At 38.3% G+C, this 16,060-nt stretch overlaps 2 non-coding genes across 2 annotated transcripts; both read left to right on the top strand.

The window, feature by feature from the left end:
* The first annotated feature begins 1,421 nt into the window (after positions 1-1,421).
* On the top strand, positions 1,422-1,528 carry LOC141722562 (small nucleolar RNA R71). Its single transcript, XR_012575577.1, has one exon. It is a non-coding gene; the product is annotated as a small nucleolar RNA R71 (small nucleolar RNA).
* A 2,966-nt stretch (positions 1,529-4,494) lies between these two features.
* Positions 4,495-4,601, top strand: LOC141722937 (small nucleolar RNA R71). Its single transcript, XR_012575935.1, has one exon. It is a non-coding gene; the product is annotated as a small nucleolar RNA R71 (small nucleolar RNA).
* The last annotated feature ends 11,459 nt before the right edge of the window (positions 4,602-16,060 follow it).

Below are 16,060 nucleotides of genomic sequence, written 5' to 3'. Positions count from 1 at the left end.
AATCCAGAATAACAAAATCTGCAGGAAAGAAGAGCTTATCCACCTTGACGAGCACATCCTCAACTATGCCCCTTGGGTAAGTAATGGAACGGTCAGCCAATTGTAGTGACATGTACGTGGGTTTTGGATCAGGCAGATCCAGTTTTTTAAAGATCGACAATGGCATCAGATTAATGCTTGCTCCTAAATCACAAAGGCACTTGTCAAACGTCAGATTGCCAATTGTGCAAGGAATGGTGAAGCTCCCTGGATCTTTCAATTTTCGTGGTAACTTTTATTGCAGAACAACGCTGCATTCTTCCGTGAGAGCAACGGTTTCAAGGTCATCCAGTTTCACCTTCCTTGAAAGAATGGTCTTCATAAACTTCGTATAACTAGGCATTTGTTCAAGAGCTTCAACGAAAGGTATATTGATGTGAAGTTTCTTGAACACCTCCAGAAACTTCCCGAACTGTCTATCCAGCTTTTGTTGCTGCAATCTCTTAGGAAAAGGTGGTGGAGGATAGAGCTGTTTCTCCCCTGTATTAGCCTCAGGCAGAGTGTGTTCAACAGTAGTCTTCCTTGGTTCCGCCGCTTTCTCCTTTTGCTTAGATTCTTCACCTCTAATTTCAGCTTCTAATTCTTTTGCCTTTTCAGCATCAGCTACTTTTCCAGACCTTAAGGTAATAGCCTTGACTTGCTCTTTAGCTTCCTTCCTGCCTGGTACTTCCGTGTCACTGGGAAGAGTGCCAGGTTGATGATTGAGCACTGCATTGGCTAATTGACCGATTTGATTTTCCAAGGTCTTGATAGAAACCGCCTGACTCTTGCACAACAGCTTAAGTTCCTCAAAATCAGCACTAGTAGGTGCAGCTGCACTTCCTTGTTGAGGATATGATTGCCTTGTAGCGTACTGCTGAGGTTGCTGGAATCCAGGTGGGTTAAACTGTTTACTCACTCCTTGCTGATATGGTGGCTGAATAGCATTCTGATTATTCCCTCAGCTGAAATTTGGATGATTTCTGTTGTTAGGATGATAGGTCGCTGGCACAGGCTGCTGTTGCCGCTGATAATTATTCACATACTGAACAGATTCGTTTACAAGAGAACACTGATCCGTAGCATGAGAACCTGCACAAAGCTCACAAACCATAGCTATTTGATTAAATCCATACGTAGCCAGAGAATCAACCTTCATTGATAGCGCTTGGAGCTGGGCTGCAATAGCGGTGGCTGCATCAACTTCCAGAATACCTGCTACCTTGCCTGACGTCATCCTCTGAGTTGGGTTTTGATGCTCATTTGCAGCCATCGTCTCGATAAGATTATACGCCTCAGTATAGCTTTTAGCCCATAAGGCGCCTCCAGCTGCTGCATCGAGCATGGGCCGAGATTGGGCCCCCAAACCATTATAGAAACCAGTGATCACCATCCAATCCGGCATTCCATGATGTGGACATTTTCTCAACATTTCCTTGTAGCGTTCCCAAGCCTCGCACATAGACTCCGTAGGTTGCTGCGCAAACTGAGTAAGAGCACTCCTCATAGCAGCAGTCTTTGCCATCGGATAAAACTTCACCAGAAACTTTTGTGCAAGATCTTGCCACGTAGTGATGGACCCAGCTGGTTCAGAATGTAACCAATCTTTAGCCTTGTCCCTTAGTGAGAATGGGAAAAGCCTCAACTTGATAGCCTCATCAGTCATGCCATTATACTTAAAAGTGCTGCAGATCTCGACAAATTTCCTTATGTGCATGTTGGGGTCTTCAGTTGCCGCTCCTCCAAAAGAAACAGAATTCTGCACCATCTGAATAGTGCCCGGCTTGATTTCAAAGGTGTTAGCTTGAATAGCCGGATGAAGGATGCTTGACTGAATGTCATCAATTTTAGGCCGAGAAAAATCCATAAGAGCTGGATCAGCTTGAACAATACGATCTCCCATGTTTACTGGTTCTTTCTGCTCAGTTCCTGAATCCGAATCCTCAAAATCTAACTTCTCCGGAATATCAAGAACTTCGTCTGTCTCCTCAGCTGTATCTAAAGTCCTCTTGCGAGCACGAGAACGAGTTTGCATAAACGCTTGCTAAAGTACCTGAAACACAACCGAAAGAAAAAAAAAATAAGTAACTACTACGTCCTAATCACTGAGTCCTAATGACCAATGATGGTAAGTACATAAACTAAACAAATACGCCGAGTCCCCGGCAGCGGCGCCAAAAACTTGTTAGGGTGAAAACACGCGCTAATATTCACGCAAGTATACGCGTTCGCAAGTAATATAGAATACTTTCTAGTTCGTTCCCTCAGAGACTCAGACTAAATTATTGTCTAATTAAACTCACTCACCAATGTATGATTACTTCTCAATGTTAAGATAATAACACTTAAAATTGTTGATTAAATATTAACTATAATTAACTACTTAATTAACCACTTAACTAACACTTCAATTTATCAATAATAAAACACTCATGAGATCACAACTTCATTATTACTTCCTTCTATAGCCATTGTTATTACCTTTAGCATGTGACAGTGATGATATTAATCGAATAACACGAAACTGATAAAAGCCAACTTTCATTGTACTAATACCATTCTACCAAGCATCCACAATTAAGATAGAAGTCGAATAGTCATCAATTATGTTGAGTTCCTATATGTCTACAGAAATTGACAACACAACGATTTAAGCACAAGTTATTCTTTTTGATTACATAGGGCAAATAAAACTGTTAGAGTTACCCACTAATCATGCACAATGTACATGAACCTATGCTAGCATGGCAAGTTCTAAATCTCAAGATCCACTGTCGCTTCACAAGAGATTAACACCCTATCTTATATGTTCGCGACGCACATAAGACGAATACGCACAACCAATACTAGATATCAAGCAATCATCACACACTAAAGTATTAAGCAATTAACTAAAGAATTCCATAATAAATCTGTTGCAACCCCATGATCACGATTAGCCCATAATTGAACTTATCGCCATCATGGGTTCATATGAAATCATGATAAACAAACACAAGAAAATAATAACTAAACTAATTATATTAAAATAGAGTACGTCACAAGAGTAAATAAATCAAAGCAAGAAAACTAGCATCCAACGTTACAATGAAACAAGAATCACAAGAAAATATGCTTCCTCTTCGTTGCGGTGTGCTAAATCGGTCTTCTTCCTTATCTCCTTCGCTTCTTGCGTAAAACACAATCTTCTTCTTTTCCAATTCCCTGTGAAAACGTCTCAAATCTACTTATATAATAGTCCCATAAAACTCAGATTACATAGAAGTTGGAAGCCAAACAGAAGTAGAAGTCTAAAATAATTCAGCAAAATTCCCGACCCTGCGCGGCCACTCAGCATAGCTGCGCGGGCGCGCAGCTTACTGCGCGGGCGCGTAGGTTACTGCGCGGCCGCTCAGCATAGCTGCGCGGGCGCGCAGGCCTCTACTGGAAAAAATCCAAGTTTGCTCCGTTTCTTCGCCGTAATCTGCTCGTTCCTTTCCTCTCGCAATGGTGAACACATGCCAAGGCTTATTCTTGATGATTCCTCCCCCGAAATGCAACTAATACCCTGAAATGCATAAACACTAGAAAAACGCATCAAATACACAAAATACTTGATTTCAATACATCAATTTAAGCCATTTTAAGACGTTCTAAGTGGTATAAAATGCCACTTATCACTTTCTCAGCCCCAGCCTCTTCAGTTAACTCTTGAATTTGTACGGGATTCGCAACCTTCCCAGACCTCAAAGTGATTGCCTTTACGTGCTCCTTAGCTTCCCTCTTTCCTGGCACTTCAGTATCACTAGGAAATGTACCAGGTTGACGATTTAGCAAGGCATTGGCAATTTGCCCAATCTGATTTTCCAAGGTCTTGATAGAAACAGCTTGACTCTTGCATATGAGCTTCAACTCCTCTAATTCAGATTTTTCATTAGCTTGTTGCAGCTGGAGTTATTGTTTTGGTGCATATTGTGGTTGCTGAAAACCAGGGGGTTGTAATGCTTAGCTGGATACTGCTGATAAGGCTATTGAACCGCATTTTGAGCGTTGCTCCAACTGAAATTAGGATGATTGCGGTTGCTAGGATGATAAGTGGCTGGCACAGGTTGTTGTGATCGCTGGAAGTTGCTCACAAACGGAGCTGATTCACTAAAAAATGCGCATTGATCAGTCTCATGGGCTCCAGCACATAGCTCATAAACACTAAAGATTTGATTAACTCCATAATTCTCCAAGTTGTCCACCTTTATCGTCAAAGCCTTAAGTTGGGCAGCGATAGCAGTTGTTGCGTCCAACTCCAGAATTCCTGCTATTTTTCCCTGAGTCAGTCTCTGGGAAGGATTCCGGTACTCATTAGCAGCCATCAGTTTAATTAGTTCATAAGCTTCATCGTAGCTCTTAACCCATAAGGCTCCTCCTGATGCTACATCAAGCATGGTTCTAGAAGTAACACCCAATCCATTGTAGAAAAAGTTGATAATCATCCAATCAGGCATGCCATGGTGTGGGCACTTCCTTAGCATCTCCTTATATCGATCCCAAGCCTCGCACAGAGATTCTCCAGTTTGCTGAGCAAACTGAGTAAGAGCATTCCTGATTGCGGCAGTCTTTGCCATGGGGAAGAATTTAGTGAGAAAATTTTGAGCGAGATCTTCCCAAGTGGTGATAGATCCTGCTGATAGAGAGTGTAACCAGCACTTTGCCTTGTCCCTTAAAAAGAATGGAAAGAGACGTAGCTTGATAGCATCTTCGGTAGGAGAACCCCCAAACTGAACTGAGTTCTGTATCATCTGGATCATGCTTGACTTGATCTCAAAAGTGTTAGCCCTGATGGCTGGTCTAATGATGCTAGACTGAATGTCATTAATCTTAGGCTTAGAATAGTCCATCAAAGCTTTCGGATTTTCCGCTTGATCACCCATAGCTACTATGATTGGCTCTTCAACTTTCTCTTCTTCTTCTACCTACTTTTCTTCCTCAAAAACTTCCCTACGAACTACCACAAGTTCTTCCTCAGCTTTATCCAGTGTTCTCTTACGAGTACGTGAACGTGTATGCATACACCCTCGCTAGATCACCTGAAATATAACAAGGAAACAAGTAAGTAACAATGCCCGAGTCAATGAACTTTAACGACCACTGATGGAAAGCACATAAACTAATAATTAACACTACAGTCCCCGGCAGCGGTGCCAAAAATTTGTTAGTCACTAAACACGCGCTAATATTATCCGCAAGTATACGCGTTCGCAAGTAGTATAAGATATAAATCAGATTTGATCATAGAGACTGTATTGGTTAACTAATCAACTCATGCACTTAAGCAACAATGTATGGTTATTATTCAATGCTAAGACGATAACAAAGTGAGGTTGTTTATAACTAAAAATTAAACTAATTATTATAACTACTAGAATAAGATAGACTGAGTTAATATATATGACAAACATGGGATTCTAACTTCATTAAGTACTTCATTCAATAGCCTTATTATTATTAACCTTAGCATGCAATGGTGATGGCTCTAATCAGACAACACGAAAATGATAAACACCAACTTTCGTTGCACGAGTACCATTCTACCAGACATCCACAAAATAGATAGAAGCTGAATAGGCACTAATTATATTGAGACCCTATATGTCTATAGAATTTGACAACATAACGGTATAAGCACAAGTTATCTATCTTGATTATACAGGGCAAGTAAGATGGTTAAAATTACCTACAAATCATGCATAACAATACATGAACCTATGCTAGCATGGCAAGTTCTAAATCCTTAAATTTACTTTCGCTTCATTAAAAATTAACACACTATCTTATATATTTGCGACGCTCACAAGACGAATACGCACAACCATAAATAGGATATCATACAATCACCACACACTAAGGCATCGAAATAATTTAACTAATGAAATCCATAAATAAATCCGCTAGAACCCCACGATAACGATTAGCTCATAATCGAACTCATGGCCAACGTGGGTTCCAATGAAAATATGATATAGCAAACATAGTCTTTATACGAATAAATAAACTAAAGTACAAACAAGAGTAAAGGTTCTGCAAAACAAAAAACAACCATCCAGATTATAACTCAAAACAAAGATTCACAAGAATAAACTAGATCGTCTTCGCCTTTGTTGAATTGTGCCAAAAAGGTCTCTTGTCGTCTTCTCCTTGCTTGATGTCTCTGAAAAATGACCTAAGTTATGTTTATATAGCATTCCATGCATCCCAGGAGCCCAGTAAATCGAATTGTATTTGAATCAGGATTTTAATATCCAGATCCAGCGCGGGCGCGTGCTTCACCAGCGTGGGCGCGCTGACTTTCTGTTCTCCCGGCGCGGGCGCGCGCAACACTAGCTCGGGTGCGCCTGCCTTTTGCCAAAAAAATATTTTTTTCTTCTTCTTTATTCCTTGCAGCTTCGAGCCAGTCTTTCAAGATTTTATTCCAGCATATCCTAAACACCATATTAGCATCAAAATAATGCTAATTCTCCTGTTTCATGAAGTAAAGCTCGAAATGCAAAAACACTTAAAAACACATTAAAAACAAATAACTTGAGTAAAAATACACCAACTCAAAGCTTATTAGAGCATAAATAAGTGTCATGAATGCCACTTAACAGATACTTGCCCGGAAGGATCCATAACAGGTAGTGACCAAGGGCAAGATAGGAGACTCGGGTCGACGACATCCGGGTACATGCCATAAGCATCATTCACTCCGATATTTCAACATATCGCCAGGTTAACAAGGCATATCTTATCATCATGCTCATCCATCATCTTAGTAAATGATGAGGATCTATGATACGAGTCCACGAGGTCTCTCAATTCCTTCTTCCTTTTCTCTTCCACTTTAGTGCACTTCCTCTCTAAGGATGCAATCTTACCCTCTGTTTCATGAGCTTTGAACTCCCGTTTCTCTGAGGAGATCTTCATTTTGTTCATTGAGGTCTACAGCGCTGCATAGCCGCTCCTCATCTTTATGCTCTGAGTGGAGGACACGACGTAGTAAGCATTAGCCTGCCAAACAGAATATTAAAAGGAGTTATAAAAAGTCCGAATGGCTGAATCCCCAAACACAAGGCCTAGGCCGACCATCATAAAACAAGGCTCTTTTGGCTGACCAAGGCCCCTTGTGATGGTGATTCCAATGAAATTTCTTCAGGTTCTAAAATAAGTCCACTTAAACGAAAAGTTTATGCAAGTTGAAGTGTACTTGATACAAGCCGTGAGCCTCCAGCATCTCGGCCTCAAGAAGTTTCTCTCCAGAAGAGACATAAAGAAGGTTAGGAGGATCGTAACACAGTTCCTCGACCACTCGAGGGCTAGTTCCGGACTATCGAACACTAGGTCATTGTTGGAGATGCCCCAAGAAGGTTCCCAAGGGGTCCTTGCACTACCGTCAAAGTCTTTGGTCCTCTTCTGGCCAGATCCAGTCTCTTCAAAAAAAGTAGGAATCTTAGGGACTCGGTTAACCTGCTTGGCTGCGTCTCGAGCCATCCTTCCCCTAATCACATCGCTCTTGTTGACCTTCGCGTCAAGAGCCTCAGCATCTAAAACAAGATAAAAGAATATATATATAAGAATAAACTTGTACAAAGTTGAAGTAGAATGAAAATAAATACCCTCCATAGAGAGGTTGCTAATGTCAGCCTCGACGAGCTTGGTTTCCGTTACGAACTCCCCATAAGGGGTTCTCCCTTCATCGTCAATAAGGAGGTCGCGACAAGAAGCTCAGCATCAAAAAGGTTAAGGATGTAATGAGAACTGTCAACTGAACTACTGAAATCACGTATGAAATATGCTTCCCAGTCTCCACCCTTCCATTCTAAGACCACAAACTTCTTATTCTATTTCTGGTTTGAGTCATGAAGAGAACTTGTGTTTACTATATGAGGGACATGAGCTCTATTATTGGTAAGACTGCGTAACTGTATGAACAATATACGTGATAACTCAACACGAGAACAACACTAGAACATGAAAGGTTAATAATATTATGACTACACAAGAAATCAGAAGAAATGAAGACAAGGATAATAAAAAGAATCAAAAGATTAGAATAAAGCTTGAAGTCTGTTTACAGGTCACTGAAAGATGCTCATTAATATGTTCATGCCTCAGTGAAGAATAAAGGTTAAAGACTCTCAGGGTTTCAGAAAAAATGAAGATTCAGTGTATAAGTGCTACCGGAAGATTTCAGTGTATTGGAATTGATTGAAGATAGACAATGTATGAAGCATAGGAATATGAAGAACTGAAGATAGGCTATAGACAGAGGTTAAAGAAGACAGATGCAGTCTTGAAGTTATACTCACTAACAGGAGTTCATTTATATGTTCAAGCATCGGTGAAGAACAGTGAATGAAGTATTCAAGATTGTAGTAGCAATGAAGACGTTGTCTAAAGTACCAGAAAGGATTCCAGTAAAAGTACAGTTGTTTATTGACATTCAGTATCTAAAGGGATAAAGTTGTTGCAAGCTTAACAACGTAATCAAGGCTATAATACAAAGACCTGAATCGGAGTTAGTCGTCTGTGAACCAGACCAGTTGTACTAGGCGTCAACAACTTGTGAAAGGAATCTGGGTATAATTTTTAAAAGGATTGTTAAGTCGAGGAATGTGCATGGACTGAATGTTTATATGTTTAAGTACGAGAAGAGGTGCTCAGGGTATACAGCTAAACGACTCGAGGGATTGGCCAAGTTCAAAGTTTAAGTGTTAACTTAAATAAATTTATTTAATGGACTTTAATATAATTTATTTAATAAACTGTTGGGAATATGTTGTGAACTTGATGATTACATTAACAAAACACCTTAGTAGATTTAACTTAGTGAAAAATGTAGCACCCGGCGGATGATCAATTTTAGTCCCGACAAATGATTCAATATAGTCCCGACGGATGAGTAATTGATATCCATCGGGTGAGTAGCTTATGTAACAATAAGTCATATAGCACATTTCTGCAAACATCTTTGTGTAGATTCTGTAGTAGCTTATGAGTCATGTAGACTGCTAGTAGATGTGTAGAATAGGTTGATTAAATGTAAATATAAGATGTCTTGTAATTAAGCACAAATGAAATGAAGTCAAGTGATAAATGGCTACCTGACGGATGATTGACAAAGCTACCCGAAGGATGATCAACAAGACAACCCGACGGATGATCAATTCAAATATCTGTTTATAGTAAAAACATAGTCACATGCGTTGGGTGTTTGCAAAAAGAATGTGGCAGCCTACTTAACAGGAAATGAAGAAGAAAGGAGCATTACCATTTCCATGCAAGTTAAGAAGATTTTCAAAGATGCTGGAAGAGAGTAGTGAAGCAGCATAGAGTTAGACTTGATAGTTTTGTTTTATTTTCTTGTCTTTTTGCTATGTAAACTTGGTGATATATAAACCAAGTATAACTAGTAGAACAAATAACTAAGCAAACACTTTTAGAAGAGAAATAGAAAAGGCTGTAACTTTTAAAAATTTCTTTGTAGTTTGTTTGTTCACTTGTAAAGCAGCTGTGAGACAATTTGTTCTTCACGGAGTTCTTAATTCAACATATAAATATAAATATATATATATATATATCTGGTGGATATTTTCAAATCCACCATAAAGTTTTAAAGACTTGTATTTTTATTACTTTGTGTTTTTGATTTATTTAACTTGTGATTCCGCACCTTGCAAATCAAAACACTTATATATATAGTTTGAGTTAGAACATTTTATTGTTCAAGAAAAAGTTTACTAGAATTACATTCAACCCCCCTTCTGTAATTCTTGCTGCATTGTTAGGGACTAACAATTGGTATCATAGCAAGCTCTTGAAGCACAAAGAGTTTAAAGATCACAACAAACAGCAAGATGAACAAGAAGGATGTTGGAGTCAAGATTCCTCTTCTAGACAAAGATAATAACCATCACTTGAAGGTAAAGATGCATCTTCATTTACTTTCTCAAGATGAGGCCTATGTGGATTACATAGATAGAGGTCCTCATGTACCAATGAGAGCTGCAACTGGAAATGAGCCATCAGTTCCCAAGCCAAGGCATGAATGGTCAGATCCTGATATTGAACAAGTCAGGAAAGACAAGAAGGCCATGACTATTCTATTCAATGGAGTTGATGGTGACATGTTTGATAACATCATTAACTTCAAGACAGCCAAGGAGGTTTGGGATACCATTCAAATAATCTGTGATGGTACTGAACAAGTTAGAGAAAATAAGATGCAGTTACTAATTAATTCAATAATATGAGCATTTCCACTTTGAAGAAGGTGAAACTCTCACTGATATCTTTAGTAGATTTCAAAAGCTACTAAATGCTCTGAAGCTGCATGGAAGAGTCTACCAAACTAAAGATTCTAACCTTAAATTCCTGAGATCTCTTCCAAAAGAATGGAAACCAATGATAGTCTCCTTGAGAAATTTACAAGAATACAAGGAGTTTATATTAGAGAGACTGTATGGAATTCTAAAGACTTATGAGCTTGAAATAGAGCAGGATGAAAGAATGGAGAAAGGGAGGAGGGTCCATTGCACTGGTTGCTGAGTCGGAAAAAGAGAATGAGATGAAGATAGAAGCTGTTGAGTCTACTTCAAAGGTATGTGAAAACAAGGGCAATGGGCTGGTAGCGGAAAATGAAGATTCTTTGAGCCAAGATGATATGGATGACATTGATGAATATCTTGCATTTCTTTCCAGAAGATTTGCCAAGCTCAAGTTCAAGAAGAACTTTGGAGCAGCTAAGCCAAATAGAAACATGGTGGATAAATCAAAATTCAAGTGTTTCAAATGTGGCTTGGCAGGGCACGTTTCCAGTGAGTGTGGAAAGTCAGTTTCCAGCAAGAAGAAGTTTGAGCCTGTGGATTATAAATAGAAGTATTTGGAGTTGCTCAAACAAAAGGAAAGGCCTTTTATTACACAAGAAAATGATTGGGCATCAAATGGTCTAGAAGAGGATGAAGATGTCAGCTATGTCAATCTAGCCCTAATGGCCAAGTCTGATGAAATAGAGACAAGTTCTTCAAGTAATCATGTAATTGAAGGGTTTTTAGCACATAAACGCAGCGAAAACGTAAATTTAATTATAAAAAAAACCGAAACCCTCTGTAGGATCCATGCAAAAAATAATATTTAATTCGTAGTTGAGTGTGTTTACCTTAAGAAGCTTTACGTTAATGGAAAGATGGAGGTCTTTAATAGCAATCCAAGAACGATGAACGGAGATCCTTAGCAGCTGCTCCTCAAGTGTGAAGCACTCCACCGGTATCCACCAAGAAAATGATGTAATGAAGGAGGAGGAGATGGAGAGAATTAGGGTTTTGTAAATCTTTTTGGTTGAGGCAAAAATAGGGTCTATAATAGTATATTTATAGGCAAAATTTTCAGCTGAAAATTTTCCCATAAAATATTATTATTATTAACCCTTTATTATTCTCATTAATAATTAAAACACCTTTTAATTATTAATCCTTTTTCTGAACACTTTAGAAATAATTCTCTCTCTTGATTTAATTTCCAAAAATTAAATTCTTAATTAATAATATTAAGAACCTTTTTTTAATTAATTTATAATCAACTAAATCTCATTTAATCAATTATTAAATTTGCCAATTAATTATTTATTTCATAAATAAATAATTATCAACCATTATTAATTAATTCCTCCACCATTAAATCATTCTCTTTTATGGTGTGACCCTGTAGGTTCAATATTAAGCCGGTAGTAGAAATAAATAATAATAAAACTTTTTTATCATTATTTATATAAATTCTCTAAATCATTAAATATGATTAATTAATTAATCATATTTATTCTACATCGTGAGGGATACTTCTCAGCATATCGCGACTATCCGGATAATACGAATTCACTGCTTAGAATACCAAGAACCTATTCAGTGAGTAGTTCTATTTAATGTAAATTAGAAACTCCTTTCTAATTTCATTCACTCTGGCCAGAGATTGCTGAACTAACATAAGTGGATCAGCATTGAACATTCTCTTCCTTCACTGGAAGGGGTAGATCTTTTATTGATCCTACACTATCTTCGTGTACAAATTCCTATACCCAGTAGAGTCCTTATGATTGGCCCTTGAGACTCAGAACGAAACCAAAGCATAGTTCAGTGTACACAAGATGACTATGATGACCTCAAGTCTAAGGATACTTATACAACTATCACTATGTGAACAACTGCTGACATGTGAGTGAACTCCATCAGTTGTTCAGCTGTGTGAGTCATGTTCAGTGAACTTATTCTATAATAAGCACCTACATACTAGCTATAGTGTCACCACACAAATGTCTATGAGAACAGACATCCTTCATAATGAAGCAAGCATAGTATGTACCGATCTTTGCGGATTATTAATTACCAGTTAGTAATCCTACGACCAGGAACTATTTAAGTTTAGAGTTATCATCTTTTAGGTCTCATTATTATGATCTCATCACAATCCATAAAAAGCTTTACTCTAAACTGTGGTATATCTTATTTAAACATTTAAATAGATAGAGCCCGCCATAAAAACAAAACAAGTCTTTTATTAATATCAATGAAATCAAAACAAATTACATAAAAGTTATTCCTAAATCCTCATACATGATTGAACTTAGGACATATCTCTTTCAATCTCCCACTTGTACTAAAGCCAATCACTCTGGTATCTAATACCCATCTTGTCTTTATGACGATCAAAGTGACTCTGAAAAAGTGGCTTTGTGAGTGGGTCTGCTATATTGTTATGTGTGTCAACTCTCTCGATGTTGACATCTCCTTTATTTTCAACTCAGATTCACCACCAAAAACAAGAAAAATGTCCTGAGTCCTTCGTAATTACTTAAGGATATTTTTCACTGCTTTCCAGTGGTCTTCACATGGATTGGACTGATATCTGCTCGTCACACTAATTGAATAAGCAACATCAGGCCTTGTACACAACATCGCGTATATGATAGATCCTATTACTGAAGCATAAGGAATCTTACTCATACACTCTCTTTCCTCAGGTGTCTTAGGAGACATTTTTTCAGAAAGGGACACTCCATGGCTTATTAGTATGAGACCTCTTTTGGAGTTTTCCATGCTAAACCTTTTAAGCGCTTTCTGGATGTATGTACCCTGGGTAAGACCTATCATTCTTTTAGATCTATCTCTATAGATCTTCATACCGAGAATGTAGGATGCTTCTCCCAAGTCCTTCATGGTGAAGTTCTTTGATAGCCATACTTTGACTAATTGTAGCATCGGTATATCATTTCCTATAAGAAGTATGTCATCCACATACAATACAAGAAATGTTATCGCGCTCCCACTAACCTTCTTGTAGACACATGGTTCATCTATGTTTTTGATAAAACCAAACTCTTTGATTGTCTCATCAAAACGGATGTTCCATCTACGAGAAGCTTGCCTTAAACCATATATGGTTCGCAGCAGCTTACACACTAGGTGTTCATTTCCCTTGGAAAGAAAACCCTCTGGCTGTGTCATATACACTTCCTCCTCAAGTTCCCCATTGAGGAAGGCCTCTTACACGTCCATTTGCCAGATCTCGTAATCGTAGTAAGCAGCAATCGCAAGCAAAATCCGAATTGATTTTAACAGGGCTACAGGCGAAAAAGTTTCATCAAAGTCAATCCCTTGCCTTTGTTTGAATCCTTTTGCCACGAGCCTGGCCTTATAGGTCTCCACCTGGCCATCTTCTCCAATCTTTCTTTTGTATACCCACTTGCACCCAATAGGCTTAACACCTTCAGGTGCCTCAACCAGAGTCCATACTTGGTTGGTATACATAGATTCCATTTCGGATTTCATGGCACTATGCCATTTCTCTGAGTCAACACTACTCATAGCCTCATTATAGGTCACAGGGTCATCATCATCAATGATTGACAACTCATTGTCATTCTCAATGACAAGGCCATAATACCTCTCAGGTTGGCGAGACACTCTCCCTGTCCTACGAATGGGCTGTTCCACAGAAGGTTGTTCAGTCTGAACAGGTGTTTCCACTTGATCCGTAGTAGTTTGTGCTTCTTGAACTTCATCAAGTTCAATTTTGCTCCCACTGTTTCCTTCAAGGATAAACTCCTTTTCCAAGAAGGTCGCATGTCCAGAGACAAACACCCGATGATCGGTGTAAAAGTAATACCCCAAAGTCTCTTTTGGATATCCCACAAAATTACATATTACGGATCGAGATTCCAGCTTATCTGGGTCAACTTTCTTGACATAAGCTGGACATCCCCAAATCTTAACGTGTTTAAGACTCGGTTTCCTTTCTTTCCAAATCTCATATGGTGTTTGAGGAACAGATTTGGAAGGCACCTTATTCTAGTAAATATGCAGAGGTTTCCAATGCATAACCCCATAGGAATACTGGAAGATTTGCATAACTCATCATGGACCGAACCATGTCTAACAAAGTTTGATTTCTCCTTTCAGATACCTCATTTAACTGTGGAGTATATGGAGGAGTCTACTGGGAGACTATACCATTTTCTTTGAGATAATCTAGAAACTCTCCATTCAAGTATTCACCACCTCGATCTGATCGAAGAGTTATAATACTGTGTTTGGTTTATTTTTCCACTTCATGTTTATATTCTTTGAACTTTTCTAAGGCTTCAGACTTTTGTTTCATCAAATACACATATTCGAATCTAGATCTATCATTTATGAAAGTAATGAAGTACGAAAATCCACCCATGGCTTGCGTAGACATTGGTCCACATACATCTGTGTGTACCAATCCTAGCAAATCTGCAGCCTCTCTTCATGTCCACTAAATGGAGATTTGGTCATTTTACCCAATAGACAAGACTCGTATGTAGGATATGATTCAAAATCAAAGGGGTCAAGTAACCCTTCCTTATGCAATGTCCGCAGTCTATTTTCACTAATATGACCTAGCCTACAGTGCCATAAATAGGTCATATTTTCATCATCTCATTTTCTTTTATTAGTTTGTTCAATCTGAAGTAAATCATGCTCTACGTCACATACATACAGACCATTATTTAAAATGCCACGTCCAAAAAAAACATTATTTTTAAGGATAGAACATTCATTATTCTTAATAATAAATGAAAAACCATCAACATCCAACATAGGAATAGAAACAATATTCCTCACAATATAGGGAACATAATAACAATTATTTAAAATAATAGTCTTGCCCGTAGGCATATGTAAACTAAATGATCCTACAGATATGGCCGCAACCCTTGCACCGTTTCCCATACGTAGAATCACCTCATCTTTTTCAAGAGTCCTACTTCCCTTTAGTCCTTCCAAAGAATTGTAAATATGAGAACCACAGGCGGTATCTAATACCCAAGTAAAAATTTGACCTAGTGACATATTAACTTCGATCATGAACATGCCTGAATTAGAAGCGGTAGTCTTACTACCCTTCTTCTTCTTCAATTCTACAAGGTAAACCTTGCAGTTCCTCTTCCAGTGCCCCAACTTGTTACAGTGAAAACAAATAGCTAAATTAGGACCAGTCAACTTGTGAGCATCTAGTATGCTTCGGAGTGATAGTGCAGAAGACATGACGAATATAGTAAATCTGTAAATGATAAACACATAATAACACTTAGCAAATATTCAATTTCATTTCAAAACACTATATGAATCGGGTCTTTATTCATAAGTGTCTGCCACTAGTTCATCTAATTTATTCAACCCCCTAAGTGAAAATTAAGCATTCATAATGCTAGTGGGAATAGGGATCCTACATTCCATCACACAACCTCGGCTGTGGCATGAAACATCATGTGATGTTCAATAGGCAGACAACTCTTGTCAATTACATCTTATGTTATTCCCTAATATAACTTTAGCCTCTTGAATAACTGAGTCACGGCTGTGGCACGATAAACTCAATATTCTAAGTCAAGTCTAACCCAACATTTCGTACAATTGAATCAGTCTCCAACGGCCCACGGCTGTGGCACATACCGACCTTTAGATTCTAATTCAATGTACACATCTCTATATAATAGTGAAGTATTTCTTATTTC

The sequence above is a fragment of the Apium graveolens genome, chromosome 4 (assembly GCF_009905375.1).
Source record: "Apium graveolens cultivar Ventura chromosome 4, ASM990537v1, whole genome shotgun sequence".
Taxonomy (NCBI): domain Eukaryota; kingdom Viridiplantae; phylum Streptophyta; class Magnoliopsida; order Apiales; family Apiaceae; genus Apium; species Apium graveolens.
This window is presented reverse-complemented; position numbering and strand designations above follow the sequence as displayed.